We start from the raw sequence: 15,398 nt of genomic DNA, 5'->3' as shown, positions 1-15,398 counted from the left end.
TTATTTACAATTTTTTATGTAATTTTGTTTTTTAGGTTCAAATAAATTTTAAAGAAACTGTTGAAAGTTAACATTGTTAGTTTGCTTTTTTTAACGGAAAACAAAAGCACTTTCACTAATTATTTATGACGGAGGTGTTCGCGATCCATTTCAACGTATTTGCAACATAAAAGATGTAATTAAACGTTAGAAAGTGAATGAGAACAATTATTATTGTTTACCTATTTTACAGAGGTAACATGGTGCTGTAAAAATAGTAGCTGTCTTGTGTAGTAAAGGCTTAATTTAGTTTTAGTTACTGTAATAAAATGAACGTGCTATTCGCTATACCGCTTGCTGCTATTATATGAATACCTAGGCGCTGCATACATGTATTTTGTTAAAGAAACAATTTTCATGAAAGTGTAGCCTGTCTTTTAGCATAGAATGAAAGTTAGAGAGTGCTTTAATTTAATAACAGCTTCAGCTGGTCAGAATATAGAAAAAAAATGTTTCTAGGTGGCGGTTTATTTTCCTTTGAGCTCTGGCTCAAGAATACCTTCAATATTTTGCATAAAAGTATGAAATTATTGAAAATTTCCGTGGTATTCTCCATATGCGTTTTAGATCCGACATTTTTATAATTGTAATTCTGATAATAACAAATTGGTAGTAGGCGACCCCAAGTACAGATTTTACCCCACTATGAAGCGTGATCTACCTTTGCGCTCAAGAGGACACCTCTTCAATTCTGGGCCTACCTACTTCAACCCATCATTATCATAAGGTCGTCAGTCCTAACACAGGTTGGACACGCACCTCCACTCTTTCCTATACTGAGCTAATCTTCGCATTTCCCAAAAACTAGAAAAAAAAAACTTTTGGGTGTTTCATTCCCACCAGGCAGTAATGCTGGTAGGCAGGCAGTCCCTCCGGGCTATGCCGGAAGGTAGGGCGGAAGGGCCCCCTTCAGCCTGCTTTCAGGAATCGTGGGAATGGGTGGGTGGTGGTTCGGGTGAGAAAGATGAGACGGACGAAATGAAGACAGAAGAGAATGAAAGATTATCTGTGGAATATTACTGCCCCAGCATTTGCCTAAGTGATCCAAGGATACCACAGAAAAACTTGGACCAAGGCAGACGGACGCGGAATCGAACCGGCGTCCTCCCGAATGCTAAGCAATGGTCTAAACCTTTAGGCCATGCCGCTCGGTCCTAAAGCTAGAGCAACCCAAATTCTTAACTATTTGCGAACAGTAATCTAATATAGGTCAACCTCTACCCCTCCTAACGTCCGTTTCTGCCTCTAATATGTCTCTGACTAGACCTTCATACTTGAGATGGTGGCCTACTAACCTATCTCGTCTATTTCTTACTGACTTCCATAGAGTCCTCTGTTCTCTCACTCTTTCTGATACCTCTTCATTTCTAACCTTCTCTATCCACGGTATCCTCATCATTCACTTGTAACACCACATTTCGAACGCTTTTAACCTTTCCTTTTCCGCCGCGCTCACTGTCTGTGTTTCGCACCCGTACAGCGCCGTGCTCCAAACATACACCTTTAAAAACCTTTTCCAATTTCTAAATTAATCGTTTGTAAGCATAGAAGTGACTTCTTTTTATTGAAGGCGACTCGACCCTGCGCTATCCTCTGCTTTATATCCTTACGACTCCTTTCGCCCTGACTTATCTGACTTCTTAGATACCTGAAATCGGCCACTTCTTCTAATTTTTCGTCTCCTATCTTTATATTCGCTCTTTCCCTACTTTTCTATTCGTTGCATACCAGTATTTTTGTTTCACTTTTATTTATTTTCATACAATACTGTTTTGTCAATACCGCTTCCATTTTCTTGAAAGCTATCTTCAACCAAAATTTGTCTAATTTTCTTTTTTGGATCAGTTGATGAAGCAGTAATATTCCACATACAATTTTAATTTCGTTTGACTCATTTGCCTCTCCCTAACTATTTTCTAAAAGAGAATAAAAGAGAAATACCTTCCATCCTACACTGCAGCTTTGCACTAGTATATACGTCAGAGGGATTGACCACCAACACCCCAAAGTCAGGTCAGAAACCAAAAGCTTTCGTCCTTATTGCGCCTCATTCCTTCACGCGCTCCTCTCTATCTCCTAAATCTAGTAATCAACAGTTTTAATCACGTCAAGGATTTGCATACAATTCGACTCTACTTTCCATTAAAGCGCTTTCCACACAAACAAAACTGTTGTATTGTAACGCACGATTGGTATGTATGTAATTATACAAATATGAACTTTTTTAATTACCGCGGCAAATTTCAAACGTGTAAAATTGCGAAAGCTACGAATATATGTATGTATGTACGCTAGTTGTTATTTTACACTCGCTGGCATCGTATTAATTGTAGTATGAATAATTAACTGTTGGTATGTACCCCACTCCTATTCCGTCGAATAATTTTGAAAGGAAGGTTAGTTATTTACACACAGTCCTTATAGTTGTAGGTATTTAAATTAAAGTCACGAAATAGACTGTTGTCTTTTACATTGAGTGTATTTGAAAAATTTGTCTGCTACATGCTTTAAGGATTCCATACGCCCGAATAAAAAACGGAACCCATATCGGGGTTCCGTAATATGAATGAAAAGTGGAACCCTTCTAGGGTCACTCGTGTACCTATCTGTTCGTCTGTCACAGTCAATTTGCTCCGAATATGCTAAACTGATTAAATTGAAGTTTGGTACACTTATGAATTTCTATGACCCAAACACGGACGCATAACGTAAGTAAGCTAATTTTGAACATGGGGGTCATTTTTGGGGGCCGATAGGAAATTAATTTTTTATAATTTTCGAATTCGAAAAAGGTTGTTAAAGGTGTATGTTTGGAGCACGGCGTTGTACGGGTGCGAAACATGGACAGTGGGCGCGGCGGAAAAGAAAAGTTTAGAAGCGTTCGAAATGTGGTGTTATAGGCGGATGAGGATGTCGTGGGTAGAAAAGGTTAGAAATGAAGAGATATTAGAAAGAATAGGAGAACAGAGGACACTATGGAAGTCAATAAAAAATAGGCGAGATAGGTTGGTAGGACACCTTCTCAAGCATGAACATCTAGTCAGAGACATATTAGAGGCTGAAACAAGAGTTAAGAGGGGTAGAGGTAGACTTAGGTTGGATTACTGTTCTCGTGGATTGTTCTAGTTTTAGGGAAATGCGAAGTTTAGCTTAGGATAGGAAAGAGTGGAGGTACGTGTCCAACCAGTCTTAGGACTGACGACCTTATGATGATGATGATAATTTTAAAATAAATAGTTTTAAATTTATTTAAGAAAATAAATGAAAACTGACCATCCCATTCCCCCTTATTCCCGAAAGTATTAAACCTAAAATTTTGAAAAAAAAAATTAATAAGAAGTCTATGGTCTGAATATAACCTCGTAAATCTTTCAACAAAACAATATTGTGCGTACACTTGCGGTTTGAATGTAAGGGAGAACATGTTTCTTTTTTCATCTACAATGTTAAGTTTCTTGAGTTAGGGTTCCGTACGTCCGAACGAAAAACGGAACCCTTACATGATCACTCGTATTACGTGTGTCTGTCAGGTTTTCATAAAATATTATTTAATAGACAAAAGAATTATAATTTTCTGGTTTACTTCCTTTTTTTGACAAAATGAATAAATAAATTTGTGGGTACTCAATTTTTAGAAAACACAGTTACTGCTAAGAAATAAAAAAGGATTTATATTTAAAGCCTACATATTAAAAATTTTTTTGATATATTGCATTTATTAATTGACTGGTGGTGTAGTCAGTCATTAATCTCAAATGACAAGTTTTCACATATTATGTATTTAATTATTTAAAATAAATGGTTTTGTTATCTAGGTCAAAATTAATCATTAACGTTAATGCTTGATAATGATGCATTTACATGTATTAGTTTAATAAAAAGGGAGAATGATTACAGCAGTTAAACTAAGTTAACCGTGTGAATTTGCTTTCTATACTAATCGCATTCTAAAAGTGTGTTGTTTTGCATTTTTTTCTGTCAATGCTGTAATTCATGAATTACAAGTCTAACATTTTTCAAATTGAAAATATTTATTATTATACATCTATTAGATATAATATTGTTATTAATTTCCATTGAGAGATGAGACTCTTTCAGGTAAAAAACAACACTTACGAAGACTTCACCGTTTTACACTTTAAGGGGTTTTCAAGGAAACAGTCGAGCAAAAAAATAGTTTACACAAATATCTCCTCCTTACAGCAGTAATAATTAAATTTAAAAACACAATCTTAAAAATTACATATTTAAAAAAGCATAATTTCAAATAGCACAAAAAAGTCTCGTTGTACATCGTCCATTAATAGATTAATAAGAGAGTATATGGAATTCGAAATTCCATTAATGAGAATTTTCTTGGAAAAGCCTTCAATCAAAGGGAAAAACGCTGAAGTTTTTGTTTGCTAGANTCGTTTGAGGTAAGGTCTAAGCAAGATTATTGGCTTACTATTATTATAATATTAAATAATAAGTAATAATAAAAGGATACTACGAGGTATTTCACTAATTTTTATTACGAACTTGATGTACATTTCGCCTTCTTAGGACATCTTCGTAATAAAATTTAGTGAGACTCCTCCAAGTGTCTTTTTTATTATTATCTACTATAATATTTTACCAGGAGTTTCCGGCCATTTATTTCTGGTTGGTGGATTTTCAACGAGAGGGTTGAGTTGAAACCGTTGAAACGAGCTTGTGATGTTTATAAAAACTGAAAGTCTGCGAGGTGACAAAATCATACTAATAAGTTATCGTTAATCAAAACCTGATATATCAACTAGCGACAGAAATTATAAAAGTTAGGCCAAACTAATGTATTTTTATTCACAAGAAAAAGTAAACCCTAGAACTATATCGACGTAACAAATAAAATTAGTATATAGTAATTAATAAATAATACAAATTTAGGCCAAACAATCTATCCCAAAATGATCTTAATTTCCAATTTTCTTTAAGTAGCTTTTTTTGTTTTGTTGTACTTATCAAAGTATTATTGCTGGTGTTTGTTTTTCATTTTTCTGTGGAAGAATTACCCAACACTGCAGGATATTCGGCGTCATTATCCAGTATATTCCCGGATCTCAAAGAAGGGTCGAATTCCGGACCCAAACCAGGATTACATTGTAGAAAATTTTAGTTAGATTAGGTTACAGAACAGTAAGAAAAGTATATTCAATACACAGTCCATTTTCCCTTGTAATGCTATTTTCTTATAATCGAATGCAAATGTTTTTGAAACAGGTCAACTTTTGGGTCGAATCGAAAAGTGCCATTTGTATAATAACATCTCCAAACCGTTTTCTACTGATTTGCGAACGTAGACTTTCCCATCTGTTCCATCATCCGTTATTATTATTATTATTATTTATTAACGAGACACTTTTTATTTCGATAACTGCCGAAGCAAAACAACAGTTACGATCGATTTGCATTATTAAACAAGTTTTGTGTGTTAGTGGCACAATCGACGTAAAATCAATTAGGTGACACAAGCAAACAAGTGCATCGGGAATAGTAAATACGTAATAAGTAGGCAGTTACATTATAGTAAAATAAATTGTAGATGCCTTAACGTAAAGGTTGGCGAGAGTACCAATCGTGTTAATACGTATGTTAATAATAATTTCAATTATTATCACAGTTTTTACGTAAATGATATTTTTTATACAGCAAAATTAAATATCATAGGGTATACAGGGGCGTAGCTTGGACCTGGGGCGTACCACGTCGTTATACATTTTAAGTTTCATATAACCTAAAGTGCCTTGGGCTCCGTGATGACATTGGTAAATTACGCGCCTAGGCAGGAAAAGTAAATTATCCCCCAGGTCTCATGTTTATTTCCTTCTGTAGCCCGAATGCTGTTTTTAGACCAAGGAGGATAAGTAATTTAGCAATCATGTTCTACGAAAGTAAAATCGCAAAAGCTTCCGATTTGGACAAAGTAACAGATATTCTTGCGTCATATACCTCAGAGCCGGGCAAACTTTAACTTCGTAGGAGGCGCTACGTGAGGTTAGTTTGAATCACTCCATACCCTTCAATGAGTACGAGAGAATAAGCAGTAATGACCCATATTGCTTTCTCTCTTTCTTCTCCCTTCCACTCCCATATCAAGCCCCTTCATCCCGTAGATGAGCGAAACCTCTCTCGCAATTTAAATAATACCTACGAAAATTTTCGTTACTACGTTCACAATACTATTGGGTTTGGCTATGGAAGAGAGGACTCACCTACGAAATGGAAGGGATAAGAAAAGGGAAGAACCATCTCACTCGCACTCGCAGGATCAATGAGGAGCTCCTTGGCTATACCTGAGGAGCACTCGGGAGTCAAAAGAGCCGAGTTTGCCCGGCTCTGATATACCTAAGCAAACTGTTTTGGGTTATATGACGTTGAATGATTGCCGCACGTAGGCATCGATAAATAACGAAATTGCTTTTGTTTTGTTGAACCTTTACCATGAAAAATTGAGCATACGTTGCTCCAAGTGTGCTTTATTTTGAACTTGTAATTTATACCAAGATTTACTTCTTTATGTGTAAATATAAACTTAAGGTTGTGCATTTTTTTTTTTAATGTAGAATTACTTTTGTTGGAGTTCACATATTCTTCGACGAAAAGATACAAAATATTCAGTACATTACATATTCTTTGAAACCGTTCAATGTCGAAGGAATACCAATAACAATTTTGTAATAAAAACCTACTGCGTTTTCTGAATAATTAATTGGGATTCGAAATATTTATTATTTATTTTATTTTTACGGTTCCTGGTATTTTTAACTAAAGTATCAAATTATCACACGGTTATATTTTCTTATACGTGTATGATTAATTTTGTCCCAATTCAAGGATTACCTAGATCTACACACACTGGTTTCCTATCAAGATTTATGAAAATCATGATTTTTTTTTAAATAAAATCGATTTTTTATTTTTTTAGTAAATCTAATTGTGGCTGGTTTTTAAGTTTTTAAAATCAAAAATCATCGACGATCACATAAAACTAGTTTTTCTGTCCTTCGGGAACGGTATTCTTTTTTTGGATAAAAGGTACCCTATGTCCTTTTCTGCACCCCTGAAAACGTGTGTACAGAATTTGATGATAATCGGTCCAGTAGTTAAGGTATGAAATATTATCAGACAAACAGATAAACTTATTTGTATTTATAATATTATTTAGGATTTCCTATTTTCTAACGATTCTAACGATTTATAGTGTACTGACTCGTACATTCAGATATAAGAAACAAATTTGGGTATTATAAAAGTTCAACAATATTTAGTTTTTCTTTAGGTACAGTTCTCCTTTTTGTATTAAATTTTTTTAATAGCTAATGAATAATAAATATTAACATAAAAATGTTTCTTGGTTTCATTTCTTTTATGAATAAATACATTTTTAAGTGTCCAAGTAACTTCATTTTCTTAAATTAATCAGATCGTTTACAATCAACCTATTTAAATCATATCAACCCTGTTTTCTACATAATATATGACTATTTCCTTTATTTACAACAAGGGTTCTGTAGAGATAGTAATACAAGTTGTTCGTACATTTCCTATTAATCCTTCTTTAGTATACTGAAATGAAACTGATGAAATTAGAACAAATCATATGAATTGCTAGATACTTACAAGAAAATGTTTAATATGTAAAATGTGTGTCAATTTGTAGGAAAATTGAACTATGTTGCATTGCTTTCTGTTGAGTCCTTGTGCCTACCCCTACTAATTAAACTTCTTTTGTTGCAGTGCAGTGCAGTGAAGTGTTATTAGTGCTACACAACATCACGATTATTAGAAAATCCAGAAAGGGTGAGTTTTTTATATTAGATCTTTCATCGCAATAATACCAGAATGTGTTTCAACTTTTCTCTGTTTGAGGAATATTTTATAATTGACTTGTAGATCAAAATTTAGATATAAAAGTCAGATATTGATCATTTTTTTAAACAGTAAGTATCGGATGTTTCTAGAAATAACAGAGAGTGAATAGGATCATACATACAATCGACTTTAAAGTTACTGAAAATTGAAATATTTAACCTTTGCTTCTGTATGGTGTTCTTAGGTATTTTGTTACAAAATTTTTTGCATGAGAATTTTACTTTAGGTACGTACTAGTACGGCTCTCCGTTGAGGTCAGATTTTATCAGAAAAGAACGTATAACGGGAAAATGTTGTTTTGTAACTTTGTTCAGTGTATGTGTAAAAATACATATGTAGATATACTGGTAGGTTCCTGAAAAATGTCTTTACCCAAGAATGTGCGGGCTGATTTTCTTAATAAGACTGGTGAATGCCAAGCCTTTAATCACGAAGTGTTTAAATAAATAGCTGTTTTATCATAGTTTCCATATATAATAAAATTAACTATTAGGTTTAACATTTAACTACAGGAAATGCAAAGTATACGATTACTTCTTCTACTTTGATAAAATTGTTTAGGGACTGCCCTAAACTTTATTTTTAAAATCTTTTAATTTGTTCGGTGCCAAAACTTCCTGGCGATCTTGTTTGGGCCTTTTATTTTACCGTAAAAGTGCAATCATTTACACATGATGTCTTTCCCTACCTTCAAAAATCTCTTGATGAAATAAAGAAGTCAATCTACTTAGCACTTCCTGTAATTATAAACTTCCTGTGGACTTGTTATTGTTCGTGAGTAGCGAGAGGTGTTCATAGTCGAAGACCACGGAAGTGCATACATGCATGTAGACACGTGTATTGAACGAATGTACATACGTGTGTATGTATACATTGTAAAGTGAGTATGTAAGTACAAAAATAATGAAACTGCCCATTGAACTGTCTCATTAAACAGACCGTTACAAGTTGTAACGCTACTAGAAATCTTTTAAGAATAGTAGCGCAATGTAGACCTAGAGAAATGTCAAAAAAATTATAATTTGTGCAAAATCGTTTTTTAATGCTTGTTCTGACCAGAACTGAGCAGTAGATCAGTTGAATTCTTTAGAACTCTGGCTGAGGGCGTCGTGATATTCATTAGATCAGACGTATGCGGCCCACGAGATGCATCATACTTTTAGAAAATATATTTATTTTATAATGGTCGCTGATTTTCGCATCTAAAAAGTCATATAATGCAGGATGAAAGGCGTAACAGAGATATAAAACTGAGGATAGCGTAGGATCGACTCATCTTTAATAAAAGGGAATCACTTGCTCGGAAACGGTTAATTTAGAAATTCCAAAAAGATTGTTAAAGGTGTACGTCTGGAGCACGTCGCTGTACGGGTGCGAAACATGAAGTGTCTTAAAAATGTGACGTTATAGGCAAATGATGATAAGATCGTGGATAGAGAAGGTTAGAAATGGAGAGATATTGGAAAGAATAGGAAAACAGAGGGCGCTATGGAAGTCATTAAAAAATAGGCGAGATAGGTTAGTAAGACACCTTCTCAAGCATGAAGGTCTAGTCAGATACATATTAGAGGCAGAAACGGGAGATAGAAGGGGTAGAGGTAGACCTAGATTAGATTACTGTTCGGATTTATTTACCTGTATCAAAAACAAATAGCTTCAACGAAAGGGTTATAAGTTATAAACAAGCTGTTATGAAGAATTGTTAATTTTATCGTAATTACATTTCTGATTTTAAGACAAAAAGATTTGGTAATTTTTCCCGTGCAATAAAAAATTAAGGTTTAAATAAAAAACTGCTGGAACCTTATTGATTGCAGAAGACGAGTTGAAGATATCTATTAGGTAGATAGGCACTGATTTTAAAAGCGCTTCCATTGTCTTGCTTGCCCATTTTATTTTTGATTAATTTGTTATAAATATGTATTTTCTTTGAGTCAATAATGTAACATGCTTTTCTATGTTCTAATAATTTTACACGTCCTGCCGATTCACAGATACTGTTCTGTTATTGAGTCATTTTGTGTCACTATGCTTATTTTACGACAATCGAGTAATTAAGTACGGACACGATGATTCATTTTTAAAGGTCAGATCAATTAATAGCCTTTCCTCATATACGAACAGTAGTTACCTGCGTGATCTACAAATTGAAAATTTTTCACCGCGCTTTTGAATTAAAATTCCCGATAAGATTTTATTATTGTTTTCGGTTACACAATACACCCACGACTTTTTTAATTTAATTGTTAATGTTGTATGATAGGCAAAGGAAATTGCTTAAAATTTTTCATTGAATCAATCATCATCGTGAAAAACAATATTCGCGAGTTATGTTAATTTAATTAATATCAAATTAAGGTCCTGCTTTTTTATAAAACTAACTTTCACACCTGTTATGGTAACGTTAATATGTACATCGCGTAAACCAATTAATCGAGTAGAAAGAACATATTGATCATTTTATATATGAAATCCTATGACATTGTTAGTTACTTTATAGTGGATTAATATGCAATATTAATTTGAAATCATTTTTACGATTTTTTTTATTCACCCACTACAAACTACCTCAAATTAATGAGGGAAAAATTGTTGCTGTTGTCACACCCCGCCGGGAATCGAACCCGCGACCTTTGGCTTTAGTTTAAGAAATCGAAAAAATGATTTCAAATTAATATTGCATATTAATCCACTATTAATTAACTAACAATGTCGTAGGATTTTATATATTTAATTTTGTTAATAAAAAACGACGGATCGTTAACCTTGTAGGTCGGTTGGTCGTGGTTGCTCTTGTCACCTCTCGTAGTTTAGTGGTCAGAACATTGTTGCGTAAAGCCAAAGGTCCCGGGTTCGATTCACGGCGGGTGTGTGACAACAGAAACAATTTTCCCCTCATTAATTTGAAGTAGTTTCATCATCATAAGGTAATCAGTCCTAAGACTGGTTGGACACGCACCTCCACTCTTTCCTATCCTGAGCTAAACTTCGCATTTCCCTAAAACTAGAACAGCCCACATCCTTAACTATTTGCGAAGAGTAATCTAATCTAGGTCTACCTCTACCCCTCCTAACTCCTGTTTCTGCCTCTAATATGTCTCTGACTAGACCTTCATGCCTGAGAAGGTGTCCTACCAACCTATCTCGCCTATTTTTTATTGACTTCCATAGAGTCCTCTGTTCTCCTATTCTTTCCAATACCTCTTCATTTCTAACCTTTTCTACCCACGATATCCTCATCATCCGCCTATAACACCACATTTCGAACGCTTCTAACCTTTTCTTTTCCGCCGCTCCCACTGTCCATGTTTCGCACCCGTACAACGCCGTGCTCCAAACATACACCTTTAACAACCTTTTTCGAATTTCTAAATTAACCGTTCGCGAGCATAGAAGTGACTTCTTTTTATTAAAGGCGACACGACCCTGCGCTATCCTCTGCTTTATATCCCTACTACTCCTTCCATCCTCACTTATCTGACTTCCTAGGTATCTAAAATCAGCCACTTCTTCTAATTTTTCGTCTCCTATCTTTATATTCGCTCTTTCCCTACTTTTTCTTCCCTTGCATATCAGTATTTTAGTTTTACTTTTATTTATTTTCATACAGTACTGATCTGTCAGTACCGCTTCCATTTTATTTAAAGCTATCTCTAGGTCCTCCTTGCTAGATGCTAATACTGCTATATCATCTGCAAATCTAAGCGTACTAATCTTTTGCCCTTGCACATCTATCCCTACAGTTGTACTGTCTTTAATGATGTTGATGGCGTCTTCGATGTATAGATAAAAAGTAGCGGTGACAGTGTGCATCGCTGCCTGACTCCGTTCATCCCTACATTTTTAAGTATATTTAACATCTTGTCCCATTTAACATTGTCAAAAGCTTTCTCTAAATCTACAAATCCTATGTACGCACTCTTTCCTTTTTCTATCGTTTTCTCTATTGCTACCCGTAAAGCTAGAATGGCCTCCCGCGTTCCTCTATTTCTTCTAAACCCAAATTGATCTTCCCCTAATAGTTCTTCCGCCCTTTTTTCCATCCTCCTCTGTACAATTCTAGTTAAGATTTTTGACGCATGGGAAGTTAAGCTAATTGTTCGAAATTTCTCGCACCTATCCGCGCCCCTCTTCTTAGGTAATGTTACTACTACGTTCCGTTTATAATCCTCTGGGACTTTCCCCGTTTCGTAAATGTGACTAACTAACTTAAACATACGCTCTCTAACCTCTTGTCCTGCATGTTTTAGAATTTCCCCCTGTATCCCATCTACACCTGGCGCCTTTTTAAGTGGGTAAATAAATAAAAAATCGAAAAAATGATTTCAAATTAATATTTTATCTCATTTTAGATTGAACTGTACTTATAGAAAAATAACAGTCCGATTATATTTTTAATGCAAGTTCTGTGAGACATTTTCCATTTACATCCTATTTTTCTTGCTAAAAACAGCACTAACTTATAGATAAGTTTCTTTCGTGCAAATTAAAACTTGATGCTTCTCAAAGCTTTCTTGCGCATTATTTAAAAGAATAAAAATTCATCCATGAATTCTTAATGATAATGGAATATCTGGTGAAATTATTCGTATAATTTTTTTTGTTTTCGTGGAAGAGTTTAAATCTTGAAAAGACACTCAGCCATCCGCACGACTGGGTAGTGTCGGATTCCCGAGGAAGGTGTCCTCGGACCTAATGTAATTTTTGAACTGCTCATGTATCGTAGGAAAAGAAAATGTGGAAATTATTACTGGACCTTCCTAAAAATACATTATAATATGTAATAACTGCGGATTCACTAAATATTATACACAATTTATAACAACAACAACTACTAGGATAATAATAAATTAAACGTTCCGTAGTTTAACCGGTTACAGCTGAATGGAAGGCAGATACCTATAACATAAGTTAGTATTAAGTATAGGCATTCAGGCAATTTTGAAATTCCGGCCTTGTGATGCTTTTTCTGCCTTCACTAGTTCGTTTGAGGTAAGGTCTAAGCAAGATTATTGGCTTACCGGATAAAATAATGAATACTAAGTATTTATGTATATACCTATAATAAGATATTTACATTTCACAACATTTTATCGGTATTCCAAATATAGTATTTTAGGATAAGCATATCACTGAGTTTATTACTGAAAATACAAATATTAATACTCGAAAGAGTTCAACAATTTAGGCAGAAACGTTGGCAGCAATTTTTACATAATAAAGAATTATTTGCCGCGTTTTAAAGCATTTACTTTTAAGCAAAAGGTGGAAGTAAAAGCTTTTACAATTCGTATTCATAATCTATACCTATTCCTTGCAAGGAAATGATTCGGATTAATAATATAAAAGGTACCTACAGATTAGCCCTTACCGATTTCGACAAACTGCAATCAACGTGTGTGTGTTCCGTGACAAGTGTTTATTTTATTTGTTTAATACATTTCTATTTTACTTGTGCAGTGTAGAAAGTTAGCAAATCTAAAATGGTTCGCACAATAATGCAGAATTATTTTCATTTTATGCAAAGGTGAGACGACTGCTTCAACGTGTTTCGGGATATACGCCAAGAAAGTGGTCCGTCAACCTCACAACACTCTTCTCCTAAATCTAAATAACATTTTAAAATCTAATTCTCGTGGTGTACGTCTTGTTTTGTAGTATTTTCTTGTACACAAGTACATCAATCAGCCATAAAACTAAAGATACAAGTTCTTTTAGATAAATTTTAACACAAAAACATCATAAGACTGGTTGAACACGCACCTCCACTCTTTCCTATACTGGGCTAATCATCGCATTTCCCTAAAGTTAGAACAACTCACATCCTTAACTACTTCCGAACAGTAATCTAATCTAGGTCTACCTCTATCCATCCGAACCCCCATTTCTGCCTCTAATATGTCTGACTAGACCTTCATGCCTGAGAAGATGTCCTACCAACCTATCTCGCGTCCTTCTTATTGATAAAAATTTTTACGTTATAAGCTGTAGGATTCCTGAGCAGCAAGAGTTGAAAAGACCCAGAAAAGTTGTTGTGAACCTAGATTCCTTTTTTTAGAAGTAAATCTTTTAGTTTTTGAACAAATGTTTCTTTCTATAAATACAAATTATGTAAAAACACTTTCCTTCGCGCTTTTTTTTATGCACATACCTTGAAGGAATTGCTTCAATTTTTGTCTTCTTTTTATAAATATTACACATGATGAGACAAGCGGAGATTTTTGGGATTTTTTTAGCCCATGTATCGTAGATATGTCAAATATAAATCCCATTCAATAAAAATTTGTTTATACCATCCAGTTCATCTATAGTATCACAAACAGAAAATAATAATAATGTACCTACATGAATATTTACATATTTAAGTAACCATTTTTCTTCAGTGCGACCATCTTTTGTGATTCATGTTAGCATTTTAGGTGTGTACCTCTGTACGCCAATACTTCGTTGGATCATATCTTAGTCATCTGATTATTACTTATTGTTGTTAAGTGTCACTATTCAAAGAAATTCAAGTTGTGTATGTAGATGGACATGCAAGCGTACCTATTGTATTTACAATTACAACACAATCAGATTTACCTATGTTAATAATGCTTTCTTGTACTTTACCTACCGCAAAAAAGAATTATTAAAGTAACAAAGTAACTTCGTCTTACGTATATATGACGGCCGATTTTATTGAAGTTAAAAAGTTTTTCCTCCATACTGAAAATAATGCTTTTGTGAAGTGGGTGAGAGAAAATAAAAATATTTGCACGTAAAGTACATTAAAAGATATCTAATGACAAAATTCAGAACGGAAGTCCATTGTTTTTCGTAGCCTCGTTCTGTTTTGAATTGCTGAATAAAATGATAGCAAGATACAAGGTAGATTTTAAAGTACAATAATTTGTCTTTCTTTCTTGTCCTGCTAAACTTTCAAGAAAACTTATCATGATAGAGCTTTTCACGTTTCTTAACTTTCTAACTACAACTAATGGTTGAATGTATACGCTTCTTGTGAGAAATATTAGTTGACACAGCTGGTTGGAAGGTTTTCTGTTACTTCTTAGAACTTCTATTATACCAAAGGTCGGGAACAATACCTTTCTCGATCCCATGTTTCTTTTAATCTGTCTCAAATCCCGGACACCTTAGAATCTGATTTAGTACATTTTCGTGTCTTTTTTTACATTTGTGACATTTCATCATCATAATTATCACCATAAGACTTGTTGGACACGCATCATCTCCACTTCTTTTCTCATTTGTCGAAAACTAGAACAACCTAACAGGTCAATTGAAAAGTCCCCGGCCTAAAATAGTAAAACACATTTTTTTTGCAAAATTCGTTTTTTTTATTCAACATAATTCCCTTCAAGGGTGATACACTGATTATAGCGATCCTCCAACTTTTCGATACCATTTTTGTAGTACGATTTGTCCTTTGCTTCAAAATAGGCCTCAGTTTCGGCGATCACCTC

General features: G+C 34.2%; 1 protein-coding gene and 1 long non-coding RNA gene across 3 annotated transcripts in view; one reads left to right on the top strand and one right to left on the bottom strand.

The window, feature by feature from the left end:
* LOC108736183 overlaps nucleotides 1-8,540 on the top strand; it is an 84,329-nt gene extending 75,789 nt beyond the window's left edge. The window contains exon 4 of the long non-coding RNA XR_001937692.1: nucleotides 7,798-8,540. This is a non-coding gene — a long non-coding RNA (uncharacterized LOC108736183). The remainder of the gene's footprint in view (nucleotides 1-7,797) is intronic.
* The window catches only part of LOC108736170, a 103,560-nt gene that overhangs the window by 77,627 nt on the left and 10,535 nt on the right, over nucleotides 1-15,398 (bottom strand). The window lies entirely within an intron of this gene.

The sequence above is a fragment of the Agrilus planipennis genome, unplaced genomic scaffold (genome assembly GCF_000699045.2).
Source record: "Agrilus planipennis isolate EAB-ADULT unplaced genomic scaffold, Apla_2.0 scaffold100, whole genome shotgun sequence".
Taxonomy (NCBI): Eukaryota; Metazoa; Arthropoda; class Insecta; order Coleoptera; family Buprestidae; genus Agrilus; species Agrilus planipennis.
The sequence above is the reverse complement of the archived record's forward strand: the minus strand, read 5'-3'. Positions and strand labels throughout refer to the sequence as shown.